General features: G+C 39.6%; 1 protein-coding gene across 1 annotated transcript in view; it reads right to left on the bottom strand.

Moving 5' to 3' along the window:
• The window catches only part of cunh2orf50 (chromosome unknown C2orf50 homolog), a 42,016-nt gene extending 22,280 nt beyond the window's left edge, over positions 1-19,736 (bottom strand). The window contains exon 1 of the mRNA XM_007897085.2: positions 19,713-19,736. The gene's annotated coding sequence lies outside the window, so the exon portion shown is untranslated. The remainder of the gene's footprint in view (positions 1-19,712) is intronic.
• Between the last annotated feature and the right edge of the window lie 4,014 nt (positions 19,737-23,750).

Below are 23,750 nucleotides of genomic sequence, written 5' to 3'. Positions count from 1 at the left end.
AAAATGTCAGAAATAACACAGTCATGTCCATATAAATTAACAAACTTTAAAATGAAAGACAAATAGAAAGATAATTTTTTGGGGACCAATCTCTTGATTTTACTGAGAATTAATAATAATAATAATTTGGTCACTCAATCCACAACTGTTTGTTGAACGTTGCAGTGTGCAATTGACTGTCAATTCACTTTACTACATTCTGTGAAATGTTTTGAGACGTCTTGAAGCCATGATAAGGCGCTATATCAAATGCAAGGATTATTATTATAATTAATAAAAGATCAATAAGACACTGAGAGGAAACCATCACAGTCAATTTTCTTTGAAGGCACAGCCCTGTTGGCTAAATTATTCTGCGTTGCTCTGAAATTTCTTTGTGTGCAGTAGCTGAGGAAAAGAAAGTGAAATGTTGGAGATTCCATTTAATTCCTAGAAAGAGTCAGATGAACATTGAAAGTTATTGCTTGCTGTTGTTGCATCTCTTTCAATCGATTTAATGTTGAACGTGCTCTGACTGGGGTTAGCACTCTTCCTACTCTCCAATAGAAGAATCACTTATTAAAGGAACACAAAGGCAGGTGCAGTGAACTGCAGTATTGTTCAACACAAAAAGAATCAGGCTTTCTTGAAGTTTTACCCACGTCATCAGAACTTGTATCTCAATTTGTTTTCAACAAAGCAAACCTATACATTTCCAAAATAGTACCTTTTTCCCCGTAATAAGTTAAAGTCAACCAATGAACAAACTTGCACCTATAGCACTGTATCACGTTGAAATAGCCAAAAGCACATCACAAATGATTACTTTCAATGACTGTGTGATGACTGCGTTCTTACACAAATGCACAAGCCATTTGGTGAAAGACTGAACAATCTGGAAAATTGTTGGCCAGTGCACAAGGAGAAACACCCTTTGTCTTTTCACATAGTTTTTTCAATGTCGACTTGAACAGATATAATAAGAGATGAACAAAATAAAAATTAAAATATAAAACTAAAAAAAATAAAGAAACTGAAGTAATCTTACTGTGAACATGAATTAACTTGCCCAACGACCATTTGGCTAAAAGCACGGTGTAACATTAAGCTGTACACACCACAACACTGCAGGTTTGAATCCTGGTACTTACTAAGATAGATCACCTCAGCCAGTCAGGGTACACAGCATGGCACAACTTTGTGGGCCATTATTTTGTGCAAATTAGCTGCTGCATTCGGCTACAAAATACACAGTAACTCAACTTTACACTATGTCCTGTGAAGCTCTTTGAGATGTCCCCCCGATGTGAAAGGCGCCATATCAAATGCAAGGATTATAATTATTATCATTATTATGTTATTGCAGTTCAGATCACTCTGTGGAGGTTGTTTCTAAATGGTTTTCAGTGATGGGTTGGACAGACCAATAACACTCCTCGTTTTAAGCGCTCTGAGATGCCGCCGGGGTGGAGGGCGCTGTATAAATGCAAGTTGTTGTTTTTGTTGTTAGAACATAGAACATAAGAATTAGGAGCAGGAGGAGGCCATTCAGCTCCTCGAGCCTGCTCCGCCATTCAATAAGATCATGGCTGATCTATTCTAACTCCACCTACCCGCCTTATCCTCATATCCCTTAATCCCTTTATCCACAAGAAATCTATCAATCTCAGTCTTGAATATGTTCAAGGACTGAGCATCTACAGCCCTTTGGGGTAGAGAATTCCATAAATTCACTACCCTCTGAGTACCCTCAAGTATTGTTACACTTGAGTAGATGTTACTTTTCTTAGTATATTTGAACTTCCCAAAATAACTACTTTCTGGAGGAGGTGGACATTTTGTTCAGGCGTACTTTGTCAAACCACTTATGAAATGCCTTTTGAACAGTCCCAGATGTATGGTCGTTATAAAGTAACATTATCTCTTTATACTGTTCCAAAGTTCATTTTTCTCTTTTGTTCATTGTAATTTCTGGAAGTTGTTGAGTGACAGGGCAACGTTGAACTCTTAGCTCTGTATGGTTCCCAGTAACGTCTTCAGTAAAGTTTTTGGAATCATTATTTCCTGGTCTTCAAGAAGGAGGAACATCATTTGTTTCTTATTTATCTTTCTTCTTGGAAGCCTGGTGTTTATTGTCCTTCTATCCTATCCAAGCTGCCTCAAGCTGACAAGAAGACACTGGAAGATCAACAGTCTAATTCCTGTCTATCAACAGGAACTATGCTGCTATTCTTGACGTAGACACACATTGATCAATAGAGATAAATCTCTCTCCCACCATCAACTGGAATCCTTAATGATCCTCCATTACCCCAGGTCAAGAAGATCTTATAACTGGTATCTATTGTGGCCTGTGTTTGTTTCTTGCCATAACCATCAGTGTTTCCTTCACTAATGTGAATTTTTCTGTAGGGCTTCCCTTGTATTCGTTCATAAGTCCTGTGAGATAAGAGCTATTATTATTATTATAGTTTGGCCACTCAATCCATGACAGTTTGTGAGACACTGCTGCACACAATTTGCTGCCATGTTTTGCCCACAAAATTTACAGTTAATTCACTTTACAGTATATTCTGTGAAGCCAATACCTCTCCCCAAAAGCCACTGAAACCCTGGTCCATGCACTTGTCACCTCTCGGCTGGACTACTCTCACGCCCTCCTCGCCAGTCTTCCATCCACTACCATCCATAAAATCCAAATCATTCAAAACTCTGCCGCCCGCATTCTCACCCGCACGAAACTCCGCTCCCCGATTACCCCAGTCCTCCTCAGACTGCACTGGCTGCCTATCCCAGAGAGGATCGATTTCAAGATCCTCACCCTTGTATTCAAATCCCTTCACTCCTCTGCATCCCCTACCTCTCTGACCTCCTCTCTCCTCAAAACAGTACTAGTCTGGCCTCCTCCTCGTCCCCCGAGTCCTCCGCTCCACCCTCGGCAGACGTGCCTTCAGCTACTATGCCCCGAGGCTCTGGAATTGCCTTCCTCACACCCTTCGCCTCACTCCTTCCCATTTTCAGGTCTCTGCTGAGGATCTTTCTTTTTGACTGCGCCTTTGGTCACCTTCCTCCCCCTCCCCCTGGCTCGGCCCCGGGATCCATTACTGTAAAGTACTAGAGACGCCGTCTGACGAGGAGGGCACTATATAAATCCAAGTTACTGTTGTTGTTGTTGAACTGTAGAACAAACAGAGTCAACATCAAAAAATTCCTCTTAACACTGGGGAATATCTTAGTTGCTCTCTTCTGCACTGCCAATTGCACACAGCCATGTTCCACAAACATTCGTGGATTGAGGATTTGTGTGGCGTTTCTCACCACATATTATATAGTATTACATTACCGTCAGAACTCACAAATAGTGCAGAAACTTAAATTAAGAGTGTTTAATTGCTTTCCTCTGCAAAGATGTGTCTGCTGAGTTGGATTGGTTTCACATGACACCAATATTGCTGTCACAGTAAACTCAATGCAAAGCGGGGGTGGGGGGAGCAATGTGATTGCTAATGGGATTAACAATTACCACCGCTTAGCAATGGCACTTGGGTTAGAAATGTCTCATTTTCTTAACTTTAAGATTATTGTCCTAAAATTTCAAAATAGTCTTAAATTCAGTCTTAGTTTGAAAGCCTGTCTTCTGCAGTTTGCCAGTCAATTGGACAGAAACAACTGAGTGTTGAGTCTGTTTTGCACCACCAGAATGTGCTGATTCCCCAACATACGCTGTACCTTTGTTTACTTTGAAAATCAGCTTTGCGTATGATTCAATGGGTTTGCTAAAAGCATTGCTGCCTTTCTTCAGCTATACAGTGTGGATCAGGTCATGCAGAAAAATCGGCTTGTTTGGAAATTTTAAAGTTTCTTTCAAGTTCAAAAACAAAGTAGGCTGATAGCTTTTAAGAATTAAATAGATTGCTGCCTCCTTGTTTATTCTATACAATTTTTTAAAAAAGTCATGTAATCTAGTACAAAGGACATAGCTTTGTTCTCTCTAGGCATTGTTGATCAAAAGGACATCAATGGAGTAGCTCCATTGAAAGATCACAGATGATGCATTTCAGATCTTTGCACTTGAATCAGTGTCACCACAATAAATAGGAAACGTTTTTTGTACAACTAAATTTGTTGCAGTGCTTATTTGCCATGTAGGCCAGGGTGTGTGTTTTAGTTTTTCTTCGCAAACGAATAATATTGTGTTAAATTTTATTTGTGTTCCTGATTCATTAAAGCAGCAGCAACTTGCAACTTGCAACTTGCATTTATATAGCACCCTTCATGTAAGGTAAGGTCTTGGAATTAAAGCTGCCAGTGTCAGAGATCCTGCCTTTAATTCAGAGATTGCTATAATAATAATTCTTGTATTTGATACAGCTCCTTATCATGTCTTCGAGACGTCTCAAATCGCTTCACAGAATCCCCAACATTGCATAGAAGTTTCAAAACGTTTTAGGTGATATTTGGCTCAATGGTGAGCACTTTCGCCACTTGTTCAGAAGGCTGTTGTGTTCAAGACTAATGTTAGTGCTTGAGTTTATAGATTAGTCACCCTTCAAGGCTAGTGGAGTCCTGTAGCTCAGTGGTTAGAGCACTCGCTTTGCAAGCAAGAGACCTGAGTTCAATTCCAGGCAGGTCAGGGCGAAACCTTGGGCAAGTTTCCTTACTCCACACACCTAATAATAATCCCTCCAAAACCCAAAACAATAATAAATTGGTCATTTTCAATCTACGACTGTTTGTGGGACATTGCTGTGCGCAATTGGCTGCCGCGTTCGCCCACAAATATACAGTCAATTCACGTTACAGTGTGTTCTGTGAAGCGCTTTGGGACATCCTCCCGATGTGAAAAGCGCTATATCAAATGCAAGGATTATTATTATTATTATTATAGTATATCTTTCCTAAGGTTGATTCCCTAAAACGGAATGCATTACTCCAAATGAAGTCTAACTATCACTCTATATAACTGGAGAAGCACCTTGTTATTTGAATGTGCGTGTTATGAAGCCCAGGATTCTTCTTACCATATTAACTGCTGCCCTCACCTACAAATCAGATTTATTTTTTCACTTTTTTTATTGGTGAGCAACGGAAGGCCTGCTCACCCCCATTAACCAAACGAGGGTTGTCCTGCAGACAAACCCCAATCCACCCCCCACCCAAACTCTCCAGGCCCCAAATTGTCAAAGGAGCAAGTCAGGTGATTGGTTGGCCTCTCCAGCAGAGCAACAACAACAACTTGGATTTATATAGCACCTCCACGCTGGACGGCGTCTCAGAGCACTTCACAATAATGGATCCCGGGGCCGAGCCGGTGGGAGGGACAGGAAGCTGACCAAAGGCATGGTCGAAAAAAAAGGTTTTCAGCCGGGACCTGAAAGTGGGAAGAGAGGGGGCGAGGTGAAAGGAGTTCCAGAGCCTCGGGGCATAGTGGCTGAAGGCACGGCCGCCGTTGGTGGAGCGGAGGACTCATGGGACAAGGAGGAGGCCAGACCCAGTGGAGTGAAGGCAACGCAAGCCTGGCCTGAGCCTAGTGACTAACTGATCTCAGTATCTCCTCTTCCTTATTGTGCGGAAGATCAAACTCCTCAGATCAGACGTATTGTAATACAGATCCCAGCCAACAGAGGGCTGAAAACATAGCTGCAGCCAGGAGCTCAATCCTTCCCATATCCAGTTAAGGGTGAGATTCGGTTATGGTAACCAATACAAGCGAATCTCAACAGGAGATGAACTTTTCCAGGATTGCTAACTCTAGGAGTAACTGATGTGAACAAAAAACTACATTTGCTCTTAGCCAAAAGGCCGAGAAGCAAACTAGATTTAATGAACTTGAACCCCTGGATTCCCCTGCTCATCTACCCCTCATAATCCCAACTGTCTTCTGCCTCCCCAAACATGCCACTTCACAATTTGCAATGCTAAACTCCGACTGCTATCGTTTGGCCAACTCACTTAATCCGTCAATGTTTCTTTGTATTTTTCATCTGTCCTCTTCATAATTTTTAAAACGTTTCCTACGTTAGTGTTATCCACAAACTTCGGAATAGTCCCTCTAGTTCTGCATCCAGGTCATGTAAATTTAGGGTGAAAAGCTGGGGTAATGTTGTCTTCAACTAAATGTACTTTCATTTCAGCTAATTATCTTTTATACGTTTCTTTATCAAATGCTTTCTGAAAATCCATATAAATGACATCCAGCAATTCCTCCTTTATTATCACCTCTGCTGTTCTGTCAAACAACTCTCTTAGATTTGAGACATGATTTACCCTTCACAAAACTATATTGACTCTTTCTGATTTGATCTGTGATTTTCATCTAGTTTGCTTTTGTCTCCTGTGACAGATTCTAGTAATGTAGGAAAAACGTATGCAGAAAATGTCCTAAGTGGTTTGTAAAACCTGTTCGCAGTTTGTGAAAGCATGGACAAAGCATAAAATCACCAAGTAAGGTTTCACACAGTCACCTTCAATGTTAGGCAATGTCCTGTCATCGAGTAGCAAGGGAAATTATTTGCACAGTGGAGCAAATGCCTTAGCTTGAGTCTTTTGATGGAGGATTATTTGAGATTAATTCATGCCTTTCAATCGCAGCAATAAAAGAGATATTAATAGTGTGGATTGAACGTCTGCTGTGTAAGGCATTGTGCAATGATGAGCACTGTTTGCATCATTTGAGCAGGAGAGATAAAGGATATTTTTAGACACATAAGTGTTGTACACCAGAATCAGTGAAGTCTCCTTTTAAAACAAGCCTCCTTGTAAAACAATGCATGACAGCATAATTTTCATTATTAAGACAAGAAGGAAGGCATTTGAATCTGCTTCGAAATAGGAGGGTGATTTTTTTTACATACTGTATATCTAAATTGCATTTTTAACTGCAAGTGCATTTTTATATATATAACTTGTGTCTTGACTTCACAAATCTGCATTATTTTCCGAAGTACACTTGTGCTAAATGGTACTTGCGATGTATCTATCCAAAAACACCTGACTTGAAAATACTGTAGTGTGACTTGTATCACGTCAAATTGGTTCTTAGTCTTTTGGAGCTGTAAGCAACCTGATAAATAATTGTTCAGGTAGAATAGAAAGAGATTTACTGGTCACCTGGCTTTGAGGTACTTGGCCTGAAAGGGATCCATGCTGAATCGTGATGACAAAAATAATTAATAATAACCATCGCATTTGATATAGCCCCTTATTACATTGTTGAAGTTTCAAAGCGCTTCACATAGTTTTACTGTCAATTGTACTGACTGCATTTATAGACAAATATGGCAGCCAATTTCAAACAGAATTGGTGGTCAGGACACAAGGAGAAACTTCCACCTCTTTTCAGATAGTACTATTGGGTCTTTAACATTGACTTGAACAGGCAATCAATGGAGCAAATAACAACAACAATAACTTGTTATTGTGTGAATATAGCGCTATTCACACAAATTAGCGTCTCAGAGCGCTGCTCATTGGTAGGGTTGGACGCTGAGCAAGGGAGAAGAGGAAAGGGGAGGTGACCATTGGTGCGGTCAAAGAGATAAATCTTAAAGATGGACAAAGCGGGACTGAGGGTGAGGGACCGAGACAGGGAGTTCCAGGTGTTAGAAGTGTAGTGAACGAAGACATGGCCACCATTTGTAGTGCAGAGAGGTCAGAGCGAGCAGCAACCTGTTAGCTAAGTGAAGGGGACAGGAAGAGGAGTGGGGAGCTAGGTTTAATGACATAGAATCGTAGATATTTACAGTACAGGAGGAGGCCATTCGACCCATCGAGTCTGCGTCAGCTCTCACAGCAAGTTCTTCATTCAATCCCATTGCCCTGCATTATCCTCATACCCTTTCAACCTTTTATCTTTCACATACCTGTATACTTCCTTCTTAAAACCTTAGTGGTCACTACCTCTACCACACCTGAAAGGGTGTTAAGATCTGGAACGCACTGCCTGAAAGGATGGTAGAAGCAGATTCAATAATAACTATCAAAAGGGAATTGGATATATACTTGAAAAGGAAAATTCTGCAAGGCTACGGGGAAAGAGTGGGACCAGATGGGTAGCTCCTTCAAAAAGCCAGCACAGGCACGATGAGCCAAATTGATTCCTTCTGCGTTGTAAGATTCTATGATTCAATGTTAGTTCAAGGTCCCAGGAGAAACTATTTATCCTCTAGCACCGACTGTGATCACCAAAAACTATTAATGAATAAACAAAACCTATCAGACTAATTCACAGAGCTCATTGTAAGATGGCCAGTATAGCACAGATACACCATAATAATATTAATAATAATCGTTGCATTTGATATAGCACCTTTAACTTCATTAAGACGTCTCAAAGCGCATCACAGAATATACTGAAAAGTGAATTGACTGTATATGTTGTGGGTGAAAGAGGACTACCAATTACGCACAGCAGTGTCCCATGAACAGTCATGGATTGAGGGACCAAATTATTGTTTATCTTTTTGAAGGGATTATTACCCCAGGAAAACAATCTGCCAATCGACTAACAACCGGGTTCCTGCTACTGCTAGGTAAACAAAGTACACCTGCATGTTTGTATGCAATCACAAAATCACTACACTTTAAAGTGTAAATCCAGGGGAAGCACTTTGAAGCATCCTCCCAACATGAAAGGCATTACAACAACAACAACAAGATTCCATTTATAAAGCGCCTTTCACGTCAGGAGGACGTCCCAAGGCGCTGCACAGTTGGGTCATGACCCGAGGAGGAGGGAAATGGTCAGGGTGAGGGGAGGGATGGGAGGGAGCGAGGAGGGGGAAGAGAGTCGAGAGAGGAGCTGAAGGCTCGGTCAAAGAGAACGGTTTTGAGACTGGCCTTGAAGGAGGAGAGACAGGAAGCAAGGCGAAGGCACTGGGGGATAGAGTTCCAGAGCCTAGGGGCTGAGAGGCTGAAGGCCCGACCACCGATGGTAGGGCGATTGGGGCAGGGGACGTGGAGCAGACCGGAGCCAGAGGAACGGAGGGTACGGGCAGGTAGGTAGGGGGATAGTAGGTTGGAGAGGTAGGAGGGAGTAAGGCCGTGAATGGCCTTGTAGGTGAGGATGAGGATCTTGAAATCAATCCTCTGGGGGATGGGGAGCCAGTGGAGGCGAGCGAGGGTGGGAGTGATGTGGTCCCGAAGCCTGGTGCGGGACAGTACACGAGCTGCAGAGTTCTGAATGACCTGCAGCTTGTGGAGGGAGGTGGCGGGAAGGCCGGCGAGGAGAGAGTTCCCATAGTCCAGCCTTGAGGTGACAAAGGCGTGGACCAGGGTTTCAGCAGCGTGAGGGGTGAGGTAGTGCCGTAGTCTGGCGATGTTCCAGAGGTGATGGAAGGCGGTGCCAGTTGTGGTGCGGATGTGAGGGAGAAAGGACAGCTCAGGGTCGAACAAAACGCCGAGGTTCCTGACTGGCTTTGAGAGGTGGAGAGTGCAGCCTTGGATACTGATAAGTGGGCCCACGCTAAACCAGGGTGTGTTATACCAAGGTCACCCTGTACCATGAGGAAAACAATGTTCTTATGGACACTAATTAATTACAAGCTAAACGGACACAGAGTTTTACTGAGTGGGAGTTCAGTTATTACTGCAGCTCATCACTGAACGTCCGAGTGACAGAAACGAGGTTGAATTTACAGAGGAAAGATTTATTTTATTAGTAGACAGCCTTTTGAGATGCAAAATAATTATGTTCCCAGCTCCATGCATGACATTCATGAAAATCCATCAAGAAAATCAATTAACATTGCAGTTCAGTGGAAATGGGCACAGAATATCACAGAGAGCAGCAACAGTAACAAGAAACTGAATTACTCAATTCCACCAAAAATCTAATGGGAAGATTTATTCATTGAGGAATTAACATTTATTTAATGCTTTATTTATTTGTTAAGCTTCTCCGAATGAAATGTGTTGACAGGCTTTCAATAATTCACTAGAGTAAACAGAAAAGTGCTCAATTTGAAGGGTTAGCTATAGAAAGGGAAGCAGTACTAGAATAAAAAGGACAAATTATGGATTAAATCTGCTCTATTATGGAGATAAATGCAAGTGTAACAAATGTCTAAAAAATGAGACAGCAATGACACAGATAATCAAATGCTCTGGGACTCTATCCTGCGTGAAGGGTGCTATATAAATGCAAGTTGTTGTTGTTGACAATAGTAGTTGTTGTTAATGCAATTTTTGCTCAGCCTGATTAAGATGAAGTGTGGCTGAAAATAATAGTGAACATTTTACATTTCATATATTTTTCTGATGAGCAAACTAATGTGGGCATTAGTTATCTAATAAATTATAGGCATAAATTATCTAATAAGTGGAGTCCTATAGCTTAGTGGTTAGAGCCCTTGCCTTTCAAGCGAGAGGACCTGGATTCAGTTCCCGGGCAGGTCAAACCGTTAGGCAAGTTTCTTTACTCCACACACCTTTGTTTACCTAGCAGTAAGTAGGAACCCGGTTGCTAGTCGGTTGGCGGATTGCTTTTCTGAGGCTAATGATCCCTTCAAAAAAACTAATAATTCGGTCACTCAATCCACGACTGTTCATGGGACACTGCTGTGTGCAATTGGCTGCTACGTTTCGCCCACAAAATAAACAGTCAATTCACTTTGCAGTATAGTCTGTGAAGCGCTTTAAGATGTCTCGAAGACGTGATACGTTGTTACATCAAATGCAAGGATTATTATTATTAAGAATAATAAATTGTGGGCATTAGTTAAATACAGAAGGACATGGACTGGAATATGTTAAGAAACCTTCCCGCCCCACCTAATGTTATTATAACATTTCAGACTTCTCCATGAATTATCCAATACTGTAATTATTAATTCTTCATCTGAAACTGACTTGTGATCTTTTGTGGAAGGTCTCTCTCTGCCATTTCTATTTACCTAAATATTAGGACAAAGAGCTAGAATGCCATTTGGAATAATGACATTTTACAGCTATATTTCATATTTTTATATATTTTCATTTTACAGCTATATTTCGCAAGTGAGAAGACCTGGGATCTATTCCCGTCAGGGCGAAATGTGCAATTTTCCTTACTCCACATGCCTCCTTTTACTGAGCAGTAAGTAGGAACCCGGTTGTTAGTCAATTGGCGGTTGTTAGTCGATTATCCCTCTTTCAGGGATAATACCAAAAAAAAATTATTTGGTCATTCAATCCACAACTGTTTGTGGGACACTGCTGGGTGCAATTGGCTGCCGTGTTTGGCCACAAAATATACAGTCGATTCACTTTACAGTATATTATGTGAAGCACTTTGAGACATCTAGAAGACATGAAAAGCGCTATATCAACTGCAAGGATTATTATTATTATTATTAATATTCCAGTGCACATTTTGAAACACTAGACTGAGTTCTTTGTAATAGAACAAGTATCAGGAGGAGATATTTCATTCCACTGTCAACAAGTAGCAGATGTCATAGCAACAGGCTGCAGGTTGCCAGCTTCTCTAAATGAATCACGTGATTTGAACCAAATTGACCTTCTATTAACACTGAGGTTTCACTTCACCATGAAATAATACCTTGCTTATTTGTCAATCAAGATTATGATAGCTCTTTGATTAGGTCTCCACTGTTCACCCATTCTACCATATATTACACCAACAATCAGCATTGATACTAATGTCAGCCCATTACATATAGAGTCACTATACAGTTTAACCTGTGAAACGCTCTGACACATCTTCCTGATGCAAAAAGCATTATATCAAATGCAAGGTTTCTTATTGTTATTAATGTTGTCCACTAGCAGTACACTTATATTTAGTGGTAGGTAACATCCTAGTCATTCATCAGAACCTCTAGGTTATCTCCACGTGGTAGGTCACTGTTGTGCACTGAGATGCCGTCTGGCGTGGAGGGCGCTATATAAATCCAAGTTGTTGATGTTGTTGTTGTACATTGACTTGATGCTGATCTGCAATGAAGTTGAGCCCACCTTCTTTGAAGTGTCTGCAACTGTAGCTTTTCTGTTGCAGGGTACCTGCCTCCTGTGCCTTTCTAAATTAGCAGCAGCAATGGTGGGCTGTATTGTACCATCACATATGTAACATGAGGATGTTCAGAGTCCTGCATGTGGACAGAACCTTGGTAGCAACCCCTACCAGAGGGGAGGAGAGAGGAGGGCAGGGGAGTGGAGAAAATTGGAGAAGAAAAAGTGACAAATTCCCCTCTTCAACCCTCTGTAGGCATTTGCAGAACTTTCTCAACTTCGACTAACACTAAGAAATATCCAGCCTCTGGAGCCTTTTCATTCACCGCTTAGCAGCAAGTCCCCTTGTTTTGGCTTCTGTGTTGCGATGAATTAGTCATTCAGATCTAGAAGTTGTGGTTCAATTTTGTTGTTCGTTTAATTGAAAACACGTAATCTTGTAATTTGGAAAATATGTTGGGATAAACATGGAACTTTTTTTTTACAACAACAACCAATTACATTTCTATAACACCTTTCACACCAGGAGGACGTTCCAAGGGCTGAAAAAAATCCTGCATCTAGAAATGTTAGTGCAAAATAAACAAACTAGGGTGCTCTGATAACATATTCCTATTCAGCGTTCATTCATTTAAACAATAGCAGGTTTATGCAATTACAAACACTAGCCCTGAACAATTGTCCCAATGTGGAGTCCTGTAGTGGTTAGCGCACTCACCTCACAAGCAAGATGACCTGTGTTCGATTCCCAGTTGGGACGAAACTTAGGCAAGTTTCCTTACTCCATATGCCTCTGGTTACATACCAGTAAGTAGGAACCTGGTGGTTAGTCAATTGGCGGATTGCTTTCCGGGGGTAATAATCCCTCACAAAACCATGTGGTCACTTAATCCAAGACTGTTTGTGGGACACTGCTGTGCAATTGGCTGCTGCGTTTCACCACAAAATACAGTCAATTCGCTTTGCAGTATATTACGTGAAGCGCTACCAGATGTCTCAATGATGTGATTAGGTGCTACATCAAATGCAAGGTTTATTAACAGCACCTTGAGACATTCTTCCAACGTGAAAGGCGCTAAATAAATGTAATTTCTTGTTGTTTTTATTGTGAAGATGCAGCTAAAATTACAACAACAATTGCATTTATATAGGATAACATCTCTGAACACTTTTCAAAGACGGGATCGATGCTGAACAACAATAGGGAAGTAGGTGAGATGATCATATGTACAGTTGAAGAGGTAGGTTTTAAGAATTTAAAGGACAATAGAGAGATAGAGAGGGGGAGGAGGAGATGGAGGGGTAAAGGGAGGGAGTTAGCGGCATAGTATCTGACCACTTGAAGACTGATGGATAAACTGAGATTTAAAATGATTGTGAGGGATGGAAGTTGGAAATTAAATCAGAAAACCCCAGAAACAGAGCATTTTAGTTTGAACTGATAATACATGGTCATGCAGGTAGATAGATTCAGGTGAATTATTGGGGTTAAAATACGTAATGTTACGTTCAGGTTCGATAGGTATTGAAAATGTTATTAACTCCTTTAATGAACATCACAATTTTCACCCCATTTCATTAAATTGAAGATCCTGAGATAATTGTCTTTTTCACATTTCAGTTCTGGAGACTTAACAGAGAATTGCAACACTGCTATGAACTTAGTCTGTGTTGATTCTGAATCCCCTGCTAGAGAGACTAATGTCTTATTTAAACTGAACGATGGGCAGAAGATGAGGTGAACAATTCCTATCAGCTCACGCTGCATAATTAAGGGCAAGACTAGGCAAGGATTGAAATTAAAATGGAACAAAGCTAACCTACTGTGAATTGAGGATAAACCAGGATTTGTGCTGTGGGACACCTTGTTTTCATTTAATTTGCATCAATATTTAATTTTGACAACTTTTTCCCCTGTCTTTTTTCAGATGTGATTTGAACTTTTGCACTGTATTGTAATGTTGTGATCTGTTCAGGACTCCAGTGCTATAAAATAATAACCTTTTTTTTAACCAAAGAAGCTCAGATATTCCTTTTTTCCCAGCTATTTCTTTCTTCCATCTGAAGTGAACAATAACATATGATTTATTGCAATGCTTCAAAGCTAAGGTTTTGATTTTGCTTACATTTCCTTCACAGCCTCTTGAGTCATGTACACTAATGCTTTGGCTGCAAGTACATATAAACAACCTTAGACATCTCTATAACATCCATTAAAGTGAAACTAAATAGGCTGTTTAGACTTGTTGGTGAGTCCAAAACGAGGGATCATAAATATAAGATAGGGAGTAGTAGATGCACAATATCAACAACACAAACTTGCATTTATATAGTGCCCTTCATGCGGGTAGCAATTCAGAACACTTAAAATTCTAATAGGAAGCTGGGAGGAACTTCTTTATGCAGAGAGTAAGTGAGAATGTGGAACTCACTGCTGGAAACTGTGGTTGAAGCAGAAGGTCTCATTGTATTAACGAGGATGCATACATAAGGGAGAAGCAAACAGAGGGGTGTGAGGAGAGAGGATAAACATCTCAGCCTGATCCTGTTCTCATGTGACATCCACCAGCCTTCCAGTAGGAATCACTAGACAGCAAATAGAGGCCCAAAAGTTCTCATGGCCTTAAACTTTTATTAAAATTTAAGAACGAGCAGAATTTTGGAGAATAATTCAATTCTATGAATTGAAAAATAAATCAACCTCCAAAACAAAACTGAATTTAAAAAATTTAAGAAATTTCCAAAATTCTACATAACCTTAATTTTTAAGACAAAGGTCGTAGGCTAAGACCAAAGAAACTTTGAGCTTCAATGAACAGCAATTCCGGTTGATTTTCCCCTTCCTGGTCATGTGCAATGAGGGTAAATGTAGACCCTCCTAATACTGCCCTATCTAGTTCAACTAACTTAGCACAGACCTGAGACATTCCTATCTACACTGCTCGGATACCTACTACCAATCTCTCTGAGCAGTCAGGAGAGCCCTTTTTCACTTTTTTATTTGTTGTTTATTAATTTGGTTAAATTCATTTGGCAATTCTCTTACACAGTATTGTGGCTTTGCAAAACCATAATACAATTGTTTACTGCTCTGATAATGTTGTATACTGCCCCTACTTTACTCTTTACTTCATTAGTATAAAGCCCTCCATTGTGTTGTAGCTATGCAACATACTCCAGGCCTAGTTCGCTCTCATTCTATTTATGGCATTGCAACTTGCTGTGAAGTTTTTCCTTTCATTTTCTCACAGCATGGCTGATCAAGGGGAAAACTGGGATCTAAGCAACAGTAGTATTATAAATAATGCCTTTTTATACTAAGATGTTCATGCTGAATTCATGCCTCAGGATGTAAATTCAGCTGGAGAATTGTACAGTATAGATCAGGCAAATCCCTCTCTGATTTAGCTCCTCTGCTTCTACTGTGATCCACCCACATAAGCAGCTGGGTATTGGGACATTGATGTGTCTACTCCAACATATCATCTGGAGTTAACAGTGCCTCAGAATATAATAGATGTCAGTGCATTACAATGTCTTAATGGGAGTTTATCATGTGCTGTTTTCTAGTTATAGTTTCGTTTTCAGTATACATTTATCAAGGGAAATCCTATTACAAGGAAGGATTAAGAAATGTTTTAGTTATAATAAAATAATAATACTTGCATTGGATATAATGCCTATAATAACCACAAATTAACAACAACAAATTACATTTGTATAGAGCCTTTCACGTTGGGAGGACATCCCAATGCACTGAAACTTATAATGTTGAAACTTATAAAGCTGAAACTTCTCAAAGCGCATCAAAGATAATGGCTATAAAGTTAAGCAACTTTGTATTTGTAGGCAATTGTAGGCGCAGCCAATTTGCGCGCAGCATTGGCCAATAAACATCGACGAAGTGAATGATAATGAATAGAGCAACCCCTGTCCATTGAAATATTGGGATTCAAAATGTGATACCTGCAAACCAGAAATTCCTCCACTAATATTAGTCTCCGGTTTGCACCTGAAATTGTGTGATTTACTACTAATTCACTAAAACCCATTCAATATTTAATACAGTGCACAAGGGCTAGCTAGTAGGTGTAACAAGATATAATATAGTGCTACACTGGTAAGTATTCTGGCAGAGTTCAACTGTACTAGGTGATGGAATACATACAGCCAGTTTTAGCCTTAAACAGATTACATATTCTGCATACTGGTTGCATATGTTCAGTACTTGTTCCAGTAGCATATCTCAATTATATAACTTAACTTTGATCATGAATGTAGAACTAGAGGAAGTAGATTTAAAATTAGAAAGCCTCAAGCAAGGCTGGAGAACAAAATAAATTTTCCCCCACCAACACCCAGATTAGTAGATATAATTGGAACAGATTGCAACGATGTTTTGACTGATGCCTTCAATAAGGAATGGAATAGTATTTCCTTGAAAACAAAATATTAACAATTCTTACATTTGATATAGCACCTTATCAAATTGTCAAAAGCCTCAAAGTGCTTCAAAGGATTACTGTAAAGTTTAGTGACTGTGTTTATGGGTGAACGCGGTAACCAATTTGCACACGGCAATATCCCACAGCCATGAAGTGAATGATAGATTTTATTTGGGGGAATATTGGTCAGAACACTGGGAGAAACTCCATTCTCTTTTCAAATTTTGTCACATAATTGTTAGTTTCTACCTGAACAGGCAGATAGAACCTTGGTTTAACATCTCATCCAAAGGATAGGATTCGGACATCCCCAGTGCTGTGTTGTATTAGAGTGACAACCTACATTGTAAACTCTAAGTCCCAAGTGAGACTTGAACCTATGATAACAATCAAATAATAATCCTTGCATTTGGTATAGCACCTTTGACGTCAGATTATAGGACATTTCAAAGCACTTTGCAGGATACACTGTGAAGCAGAATGACTTTGAATTTGTAGGCAAACTCGCCAGCCAATTTATCAATGTCCCCACAAACATCCATGAAGAGAATGACCAATTTTATTTGGGAGATATGTTGACCAGGACACTGGAGAGAAACTCCTTTTTCTTCACAACCTTTTGACTTGGAGACGAGAGTGCCACTAACCTAGTCAGGCAGTTAATAAAGTTAATAAACATTCAACAATAACAACAATAAATTGCATTTATATTGCGCTTTTCACACCAGAAGGACGTCCCAAGAAACTGAAAGATATTCCTAGATCCCAAAGGTCATCGAACCAAAACTGTAGATAATTCATCCATTCCCAAATCTCCACTGTTCAGAGAACAATTGATTTAAACGTTGCTGTGGCTGTGGTGGGAGGAATATTTTCTGTGGAGGGAAGGAGACTCAGTGTGAACTGTGGAGATGTGAGAACAAATTAATTGTCTGGAGTTTTGGTTTGATTATTTTGGGGATCTAGGGAATATCTTTGCTGAACTTTTTTTTGAGGAGATAAAGTGGGTGGAGTGAAGTCTATGACAGAGTACGCTGTGGAAGATGTGAGCCTGGTCTCAAATAAGCCATTACATGTTCCTGTGTCCAAACACAAAGATTTTCTTGATGTAAATCGCTATATTTTTAACATATATAATAACACTTACATTTGATATAGTACCTTATCACATCATTGACACGTCCCAAAGCGAATATACTGTAAAATGAATTGATTCTGTATGGGGTGAGCGAAATATAGATAAATGTACCAAATAAAAGGATGTCCATTAGTAAATACAATACAAATATACAATCAATTTATTGTACAGTATTTTCTGTACGTGAAAGACGTGAAAAACGCTATATCAAATGCAAGAATTATAATACAATTTACATTTATATGGTATCTTTCATATTGGGAGGGTGTCTCAATGCGCTTCACAGTCCTCCCGACATGAATGGCGCTATACAAATGTAATTTGTTTTTGTTGGGTGGGTGGGTATCCCGAGCTGGGAGTGGGAGCCGAGGGGATGTGGAGGAGAAAGATGACCAAAAACGCATTTGAAGAGTATGTTTTGAGGTGTGCTTTGAAACAGGGGAGGGAGAGTGCAGTGCTGAAGAAGACAGATTGGATCTAATATATTAATCATCCACTGGTTATATCCAGCAACTGGGATAAAAATTCCACCTGGGTCTAGAATTACTCTGTTAACATAAAACTTTCAGCATTACAGTTTGTAGAATGTGGCAAATTGTTGAAATCAGTTTCAATTTTGAAGTCTGTTTTCTTTAGTTCTTAAAATAATTTCCAGAGAACCACCTTCAAAGCTAAAGACTGAGTTTAAGAATTTAATAAATTCTGGACGGTCGGAAATGTTATACTTATAGAGTAAATCTTGGTGGAATTTCTACTCAATTTCTACCCCTGGTCTCCTCTATCAGGAATACCATCCTCAAATTCAATTGGAATTCTCACCTTCAGTGAGAATCAATCACAGAATTATCTGATTAGCAACTAAAATGCTTTAACCCTGTTTGGAAATAACCCCTTTACAAAAAAATCAGTTTATAATTTACAAAACTGAGATTTATTACGTCCTACGAATAAAAGATGGTATCTTTTTTTTGGATGCGATATTGAGTTTCACACTGGTCATTTACATTTCAATTTGATGGAAATTTATATTTAATTTAAACTTTAAACAGGAGGATAAATTAAGAAATACTTAACTTCTTGCTATAAACTGAGTTCCATTTCAGTTAGAAAATATATTGTCTACGTCAACAGTACTGCTAACAATTATTGGTCACAATAATAATTTGATAAGAGATATGCTCAGTCATAAACCTTCAAACAATAATAATTTTCCCAATATCTTTGTAATTAGCCTTATTTTGATGGCTACTCTTAGATAAATTGTGTATTGTGTTTTAAAAAAAACTCTGCTTTCAAATTAAGGACACTAAAATGAGGTAATGCTGGCATTCATTTTCATTTTGCTGCATATATTTAGGAAAATATATCTGAAAAAAATAGACCTTAGTTAAACGTAAATTCACAAGAGTTACAAAACAAGTTACAAAGCTAATCGGCATTGAACTATTTTGCAGTATGGTTCACTATTCAGCATAGCTCCATCACTGTTAGTGCTGTGCCATGGGTTCATCCACATGGACATATTCTGAGGCCCCAGCTGTTAATGTATTAAATCATTCTGAAGAAATAATCGCCTGATTTCAGAGCTGTATTATGTGTGAGGAAGTGGCAATAAACAATAGTAGATTGAATAAAAGACCATTTAGACACAGGGACACATGACAATGTGGAATTGTGGAATTGAACTCAGGTCTCTCACTTGCAAAGTGAGTGCTCTAACCACTGAGCTACAGGACTCCACTTTCCTCTACCCTCCTCCTGTAAACTCCACCAGCTGCCTGCCCCCACAAACCATCACCATCCCCCAACTCCTCCTTCCCGCTCCTCCAGCAGAGCTCCTGTTCGCTCCCTCTCAAATAAATCTTTCACCATCCACAACCTCAGACTGGACAAGCGCTTTGATCTCCTTGCTGTCACAGAAACCTAGCATTCCTTGGTGACCCCCTCCCTCTCATCGAAACCTCCCCGCCTGGTTACACGTTCCACCATCTCCCAAACCTCCCTCTGTCTTTCCCCCTCTGGCTCCCTCCCCTCTTTTCAGCACCTCCTCCTCCATACCGTTCTTCTCTTCTATGCTTCATAGAAACACAGAAACCTTTTGGTGTACAGAATGTCACAGGACAACAACACAACAACTTGCATTTATATAGTGCCCCTCACGCAGGGTAGCATCCCAGAGGGATAAGGCATTCTCTACCCACCTCCTTTGCTCATCTGGCTCTTGTGTTCTGCAAATCCTTTGTTCCTTCCGTTTCACCATCGGTGGCCGTATTTTCTGCTAGTGTGCCCCCAAACTGTGGAACGCCCTGGGCGCCTCAATCCCTCCATCTTGCATTCTCCTTGCCCATCTTCGCACCTGAAAAGTTCCTCATCGACCGTGCTTACAGTCAGCTCCACTCTCTCCCTGTCTCGGTGTCAAGCTCTGCCACTGTTAGATGCTCATGATTGGCGCTGTATAAATGCAATTTGTTGTTATAATATAAATATTATTCTGGGTTCCATTTAAAGTCTAGATTAATTAAATTAGTACATTGCAATGTAAGTTCTTGGCGTCAAAATTTCCATTAAAACACAATGTAAAGATTCCCAGAGAAAACTGATAGCTTTTCACACTCTTTTAGGTAACCTTGGCTTTGCTGAGATAAAGACATTCCTCTTTCAGATCAGCAAAGTATCTATGTTGTGTCTAATGGTAGAGCAGTCACTCTGTGTTTCCAATCAATAAATGGCAAAGAATTTACTGATACAATTGGTCATAATGTTGCATAATATCTATTGAATCTAATAATCTGCTGCACAATGATGCCCTATGATCAATTTCTACCACATTACTCCTGAATTTACAACGTCTGCTTACAATTAAAGACAAAGGCTACATAGGAAGAATGGTTCAGAAGTGTATTCATTTTGTCTTCAAGCTTCTCTATGGAATTAAAATTTCAGATGTAACATCAGCTAACCACATTGCTGGATCCTTTGTGTTACCACTGGAGTACCAGCTATGCACACAAACCTTTTTCGTAGACTTTCATTAGACAAACTGTGGTTGAAGGATAATATTGCTTTCCGGGATAACCTGTAGGACTGCACATTAGCAGCAATCGTAAGAAAACTTTACAGCATACTTCAATCTGAAGGTCAGAATGATTATAGAATTGGTACAAATTCATTTCTAAAACAATCTGATGTTTTAACCATTCTCCATTAACAAGTACCACATTTAATTCAGTGTTAACGTTGAGGACCGGGAGCTGAGTTTAATGTTTGCATATTTAAAAACTTGAGGGAAATGCTGGAACCTAATTCACTTGACTCCTTTTAAGTCTGGAAAATGTTAGTTTTGGACATTTATTTAAGACTATAAATTGTTAGTTTTATGCATTAATGTTCACATGATCCCTTTTAAGACTGTAACAGAATATTCTTCGAGGCTGCAAAATATTTTTTTNAAGATTGCAAAATACTAATAAGTCTGCAAAATGTTTAACTTATTTATGTAGGATTCAACGGTTGCTAATATTGTGAGGCTTCAGCAAGCTGTGAGCACCATAAATTACAGTGATCTACTGCGGTCTACTCTGTGATATTCTCACAATAGGGGAGAAGTGTTAATTCTGACTTTCATTGAAACCTCCCAAAGCCCTTTAATTTGCGATATTCACAAAATGGATAATTGCAATTTCTGAAATGTCAGAAGCGTTCAGTGTGCAAACTCGCCTGTTGCTGTCTGCTCTCCAGGAGCCACTAACACAAATTGCAATTAAAACTTATCACTTCTGCAAATATCACATATTAGATCTTAGGGAGAATTATCCTTTATTATGATTATTATTATTATTACTATTACTATTTGATTTCTTTTTGATTTTTTCCCTCCCATTGGAATGATGGAATAATCATGCCCTTTTGATACCAGATCAGAACGTTTACCCCAGAACCAGCCGAAACTCTCGTCCATGCATATGTCAACTCCCACCTCGACTTCTCAAATGCCCTCTTTGTTGGTCTCCCCAGCTCCACCATGCACAGGATCCAATTGATCCAAAACTCCGCCGCCCACGTACTCACCGTCCTAAACTCCATACCCCCGTCACACCAGCTCTAGCCAGGCTCCACTGTCACAGAACAGATCAATTTCAAAATCCTCACACTTGTTTTCAAAACTCTTCACAACGCAGCACCTCCCTACCTCTCTGACCTGCTTACCTCCCAACCCACAACCCACTGCCTTTGCTCAACTGGCTCCGGGTCTTTTGTATGTCCCTCCGTTCCACCATTGGTAGCTGCGCTTTCAGCCACTACTCCCTGAACTCTGAAACACTCTTCCTCTATCCCTCCACCTTGCCCCTTCCTTCCCTGAAGACCTTCCTATGTGACCATGCCTCTGGTCAACCATCGCCCCTCCCATCTCCACGTCCTGCTCCACCAATGTCAAGGGTGGTGGGTCTCTACCCTGCGCGAGGGGTGCTATATAAATGTAAATTGTTGTAATCAGAATGTAGGCACTCCCATGTCAGCTAATATTGTAACATGACCAATACAGGTAATGATCCCTCCACTTCGCCCAACATTGATTGCAAACCTTTATTAATGTCTTAGAAGCATAATTCCACTTGTTACTGTTGTTGTTTAAGTAATCTGAGATGATATCGTTCACAAAGTGCATTAAATAAATATATGTTGTTTTCTCGCTGAGTAAAAGTCAATTTGTTGCCAATTTATAATCTCATAATAATAATCCTTGCATTTAATATTGTACTTTTCACATCTCAAAGCGCTTCACAGAATATACTGCAAAGGGAATTGACTGTATATTTGTGGGCGAAATGCGGCAGCCAGATTTGCACAGCAGTGTCCCACAAACAGTCATGGATTGAGTAACCAAATTATTATTGTTTTTTTTGAAGGATTATTATCCTCGTAAAAGCGATCCGCCAATCGACTAACAACCGGTTCCTACTTATTTCTAAGTAAAGAGGGGCATGTGGAGTAAAGAAACTTGCCCAACATTTTGCCCTGCCGGGCTAGAACCCAGGTCTCTCGCTTGCGAGGCGAGTGCTCTAACCACTGAGCTACAAGACTCCACAATTTGTGCTAAATCATTGGCCATGTTGAACTGGATCGAAAACTACTCACATAGGATACTGACAGATTGCATGAATATTAAAGTACCCAACTACAGGACTGGGTGGATTTAAAAACATGTCGAAAAAATGAAAGAACATGGAAATTCTATGCCTCCTGGTGCCCAGCATAACATTTTCTAACCTTTTTCTGTGTTTGAAGCTGAAGACTCCAAAGCTCTTTGTTAAAGCTTAACATCTCTGCTCAAAACAAACACAACATGTCCATTAAAAATACTGAAGCTGATTTTGTTTTTTCATTTAATTCTTTCTTGCACTTGTAAATTTAGAATTTTCAGTCTTTTGCCAATTTTTTTTGTGTTGAAACAGAATCTAAGTAACCTACAATAAACAAACACAGATGTAAATAAAATCTATTACTGGTTAAGTGCTCTGGGATGCTACACTGCGTGAGGGGTGTTATTTAAATGCGAGTTGTTGTTACTTTTGTTGTTAAGACAAGAATGTTGATAAGCGCAAATTTCCTGGTATTTCTCTGATGACCACTTCCTCTCTGTTCTTTCCTCTCTGTGGTCAACAGCCACAACAAAACAACAATTCAGTTTCTGATTTACAAAACCGAGTTTTATTGCATCCAAGGGATAAAAGATGTTACCGTTTTGAGTGTGATATTGAGTTTCACACTCACCCATTTAACATTTCAATTTAATGGAAACTTATATTTCATGTAAACATTAAGCAGGAGGATAAATTATTAAATACATTACTTCTTGCTATAAACTAGGTTCCATTTAATTAGAATATATGTTTGTCTACATCACCAGTACTACTAACAATTATCGGTCATAATAATAATTTTATAGGAGATATGCTCAGTCATAAACCTTCAAATATTAATTATTTTCTCCAGGTGTCCTGGACAATAATCCTCCAGATTAATCAGACACTTACCTCATAGCCGTTTGTTCCATCTTGCTCTGTGCAAAGTACCTGTCATATTTGCCTACAAAAAAAGTAACCGCACTTGATAGTAATGTAAAGTATTTTGAGACCATTGAGATAATGTACGATAAAAATGCAAACTAGTTCTTTTTATGCAATGGATAATGCACGTTAGCCCGCTTGTGCAGAAAATAATTTTAATTCTTACAATTT

Source organism: Callorhinchus milii, unplaced genomic scaffold (genome assembly GCF_018977255.1).
Source record: "Callorhinchus milii isolate IMCB2004 unplaced genomic scaffold, IMCB_Cmil_1.0 Scaffold3, whole genome shotgun sequence".
NCBI classification, from domain to species: domain Eukaryota; kingdom Metazoa; phylum Chordata; class Chondrichthyes; order Chimaeriformes; family Callorhinchidae; genus Callorhinchus; species Callorhinchus milii.
The sequence above is the reverse complement of the archived record's forward strand: the minus strand, read 5'-3'. Positions and strand labels throughout refer to the sequence as shown.